Raw genomic sequence first — 5,000 nt, 5'->3', positions numbered from 1 at the left:
AGTCGGCCTCCCATCTTCCAGGAACCAGCCTGGAGCTTGCCGCGGTCAGCCGCACCTTGAATCCGCTCTCCAGCACCTTCCTCGGACTCATGCTCTGCCAAAGTCGGCCTCCCATCTTCCAGGAACCAGCCTGGAGCTTCTAGCGGTCAGCCGCGCCTTGAATCCGCTCTCCAGCACCTTCCTCGGACTCATGCTCTGCCAAAGTCGGCCTCCCATCTTCCAGGAACCAGCCTGGAGCTTCTAGCGGTCAGCCGCACCTTGAATCCGCTCTCCAGCACCTTCCTCGGACTCATTCTCCTCCAGGCCGGCCTCACATCTTCAAAGAACCAGCCTGGAGCTTCCAGCGGTCAGCCGCACCTTGAATCCGCTCTCCAGCACCTTCCTCGGACTCAAGCTCTGCCAAAGTCGGCCTCCCATCTTCCAGGAACCAGCCTGGAGCTTCTAGCGGTCAGCCGCACCTTGAATCCGCTCTCCAGCACCTTCCTCGGACACATTCTCCTCCAGGCCGGCCTCACATCTTCAAAGAACCAGCCTGGAGCTTCCAGCGGTCAGCCGCACCTTGAATCCGCTCTCCAGCACCTTCCTCGGACTCAAGCTCTGCCAAAGTCGGCCTCCCATCTTCCAGGAACCTGCCTGGAGCTTCTAGCGGTCAGCCGCACCTTGAATCCGCTCTCCAGCACCTATCTCGGACTCGTTCTCCTCCAGGCCGGCCTCACATCTTCAAAGAACCAGCCTGGAGCTTCCAGCGGTCAGCCGCACCTTGAATCCGCTCTCCAGCACCTTCCTCGGACTCAAGCTCTGCCAAAGTCGGCCTCCCATCTTCCAGGAACCAGCCTGGAGCTTCTAGCGGTCAGCCGCACCTTGAATCCGCTCTCCAGCACCTTCCTCGGACTCATGCTCTGCCAAAGTCGGCCTCCCATCTTCCAGGAACCAGCCTGGAGCTTCCAGCGGTCAGCCGCGCCTTGAATCCGCTCTCCAGCACCTTCCTCGGACTCATGCTCTGCCAACGTCGGCCTCCCGTCTTCCAGGAACCAGCCTGGAGCTTCTAGCGGTCAGCCGCACCTTGAATCCGCTCTCCAGCACCTTCCTCGGACTCATGCTCTGCCAAAGTCGGCCTCACATCTTCCAGGAACCAGCCTGGAGCTTCTAGCGGTCAGCCGCACCTTGAATCCGCTCTCAAGCACCTTCCTCGGACTCATGCTCTGCCAAAGTCGGCCTCACATCTTCCAGGAACCAGCCTGGAGCTTCCAGCGGTCAGCCGCACCTTGAATCCGCTCTCCAGCACCTATCTCGGACTCATTCTCCTCCAGGCCGGCCTCACATCTTCAAAGAACCAGCCTGGAGCTTCCAGCGGTCAGCCGCACCTTGAATCCGCTCTCCAGCACCTTCCTCGGACTCATTCTCCTCCAGGCCGGCCTCACATCTTCAAAGAACCAGCCTGGAGCTTCCAGCGGTCAGCCGCACCTTGAATCCGCTCTCAAGCACCTTCCTCGGACTCATGCTCTGCCAAAGTCGGCCTCACATCTTCCAGGAACCAGCCTGGAGCTTCCAGCGGTCAGCCGCACCTTGAATCCGCTCTCCAGCACCTATCTCGGACTCATTCTCCTCCAGGCCGGCCTCACATCTTCAAAGAACCAGCCTGGAGCTTCCAGCGGTCAGCCGCACCTTGAATCCGCTCTCCAGCACCTTCCTCGGACTCATTCTCCTCCAGGCCGGCCTCACATCTTCAAAGAACCAGCCTGGAGCTTCCAGCGGTCAGCCGCACCTTGAATCCGCTCTCCAGCACCTTCCTCGGACTCATGCTCTGCCAAAGTCGGCCTCCCATCTTCCAGGAACCAGCCTGGAGCTTCCAGCGGTCAGCCGCGCCTTGAATCCGCTCTCCAGCACCTATCTCGGACACACTCTCCTCCAGGCCGGCCTCACATCTTCAAAGAACCAGCCTGGAGCCTTTAGCGGTCAGCCGCGCCTTGAATCCGCTCTCCAGCACCTTCCTCGGACTCATGCTCTGCCAAAGTCGGCCTCCCATCTTCCAGGAACCAGCCTGGAGCTTCCAGCGGTCAGCCGCACCTTGAATCCGCTCTCCAGCACCTTCCTCGGACACATTCTCCTCCAGGCCGGCCTCCCATCTTCCAGGAACCAGCCTGGAGCCTTTAGCGGTCAGCCGCGCCTTGAATCCGCTCTCAAGCACCTTCCTCGGACTCATGCTCTGCCAAAGTCGGCCTCCCATCTTCCAGGAACCGGCCTGGAGCTTCCAGCGGTCAGCCGCGCCTTGAATCCGCTCTCCAGCACCTTCCTCGGACTCATGCTCTGCCAAAGTCGGCCTCCCATCTTCCAGGAACCGGCCTGGAGCTTCCAGCGGTCAGCCGCGCCTTGAATCCGCTCTCCTGCACCCATCCTCGGACACACGTTCTTGCCTTTGGACCCCTCCTCCAGGAGCCAGGCTGGAGCTTTTGCCCCCTTCCTCCATCATTTCAGGCCGTGGAAAGTGTCATCTTTCGGATTATCAATTCACCGTCCCAGTCTGGTACTCAGATATTTTTCCGAAAACTGGGTTTCTGAAATCGTGCAGATGGTGTTTTCGTCGTCTGCTAATAACCTCGTCGTGTGGGAGAATAGGGGCGGGCCTTGGGCTGACTCGGCCCATCGTCCCCTTTTCCCGTTCTCTGACAGAAATTTTTTCAAACTTTATCACCCCTGGTACTATAAACTTTTTCACCTCTGGTACTATGTGGCACTTAGAAAATATTTCTCAACCGGGCTTCATGCCCCTGGTACTTTTTGACACTTTGACGTTTTTCTGAACCGGGCTTCATGCCCCTGGTACTTTTTGACACTTTGGCGTTTTTCTGAACCGGGCTTCATGCCCCTGGTACTTTTTGACACTTTGGCGTTTTTCTGAACCGGGCTTCATGCCCCTGGTACTTTTTGACACTTTGGCGTTTTTCTGAACCGGGATAAAGGTCATTTAAAGAGGTGTGTGCATGGTTCCTACTTATAATGGATATATGAAGGACTAAGGAGTCTGAACTTGTTCTGGCCCAAGGAAATCACTTTTTAACAAAAATCCGTATTTCGTCTTAACTCGGGAAAAGAAGGCGATTCCTGTGTTTTGATCTCAAAAGAGGCCATTTATCCGGGTTTGTGCAGGTTTATGCATGGAACTTACTTAGAATGGATATATCTCTATGTATATATGAAGGACTAAGGAGTCTGAACTTGTTCTGGCCCAAGGAAATCACTTTTTAACAAAAATCCGTATTTCGTCTTAACTCGGGAAAAGAAGGCGATTCCTGTGTTTTGATCCCAAAAGAGGCCATTTATCCGGGTTTGTGCAGGTTTATGCATGGAACTTACTTAGAATGGATATATCTCTATGTATATATGAAGGACTAAGGAGTCTGAACTTGTTCTGGCCCAAGGAAATCATTTTTTAACAAAAATCCGTATTTCGTCTTAACTCGGGAAAAGAAGGCGATTCCTGTGTTTTGATCCCAAAAGAGGCCATTTATCCGGGTTTGTGCAGGTTTATGCATGGAACTTACTTAGAATGGATATATATGTATGTATATATGAAGGACTAAGGAGTCTGAACTTGTTCTGGCCCAAGGAAATCACTTTTTAACAAAAATCCGTATTTCGTCTTAACTCGGGAAAAGAAGGCGATTCCTGTGTTTTGATCCCAAAAGAGGCCATTTATCCGGGTTTGTGCAGGTTTATGCATGGAACTTACTTAGAATGGATATATATGTATGTATATATGAAGGACCAAGGAGTCTGAACTTGTTCTGGCCCAAGGAAATCACTTTTTAACAAAAATCCGTATTTCGTCTTAACTCGGGAAAAGAAGGCGATTCCTGTGTTTCTTTCAGAAAAGGTCCTTTTTTTGAACTGGGATTCATGCCCAACATCCAGGCTCTCGTGCCCTGCCCACAGACACACATCCAGGCCGAGTTTCAGCACCTCTGCATGGACAGCATTCATGGCTGCTTTCCTCTCCCAACAGCCAGTCTCTCATGCCCTGCCCACAGACACACATCCAGGCCGAGTTTCAGCACCTCTCCTCGGTCCAGTATTCATGGCTGCCGTCCTCTCCCAACAGCCAGTCTCTCATGCCCGGCCCAGAGACACACATCCAGGCCGAGTTTCAGCACCTCTCTTCGGTCAGGCAATCATCCCTGCTCCCCTCTCATAACGTCCAGGCACTCATGCCCTGTGCAATGACACATCCAGGCCGAGTTTCAGCACCTCTCCTCGGTCAGGAATTCATCCCTGCTCCCCTCTCATAACGTCCAGTCACAGACACAGATCCAGGCCGAGTTTCAGCACCTCTCCTCGGTCCAGCATTCATCCCTGCTCCCCTCTCAGAACATCCAGGCACTCATGCCCTGTGCAATGACACATCCAGGCCGAGTTTCAGCACCTCTCCTCGGTCAGGAATTCATCCCTGCTCCCCTCTCATAACGTCCAGTCACAGACACAGATCCAGGCCGAGTTTCAGCACCTCTCCTCGGTCCAGCATTCATCCCTGCTCCACTCTCATAGCATCCAGGCACTCATGCCCTGCGCACAGACACACATCCAGGCCGAGTTTCAGCACCTCTGCTCGGTCCAGCATTCATCCCTGCTCCACTCTCATAGCATCCAGGCACTCATGCCCTGCGCACAGACACACATCCTGGCCGAGTTTCAGCACCTCTCCTCGGTCCAGCATTCATCCCTGCTCCACTCTCATAGCATCCAGGCACTCATGCCCTGCGCACAGACACACATCCAGGCCGAGTTTCAGCACCTCTGCTCGGTCCAGCATTCATCCCTGCTCCACTCTCATAGCATCCAGGCACTCATGCCCTGCGCAACGACACATCCAGGCCGAGTTTCAGCACCTCTCCTCGGTCAGGCATTCATCCCTGCTCCCCTCTCACAGCATCCAGGCACTCATGCCCTGCGCACAGTCACACACCCAGGCCGAGTTTCAGCACCTCTCCTCGGTCCAGCATTCA

This window comes from Odontesthes bonariensis, unplaced genomic scaffold (assembly GCF_027942865.1).
Source record: "Odontesthes bonariensis isolate fOdoBon6 unplaced genomic scaffold, fOdoBon6.hap1 scaffold_111, whole genome shotgun sequence".
Lineage (NCBI taxonomy): Eukaryota > Metazoa > Chordata > Actinopteri > Atheriniformes > Atherinopsidae > Odontesthes > Odontesthes bonariensis.
This window is presented reverse-complemented; position numbering follows the sequence as displayed.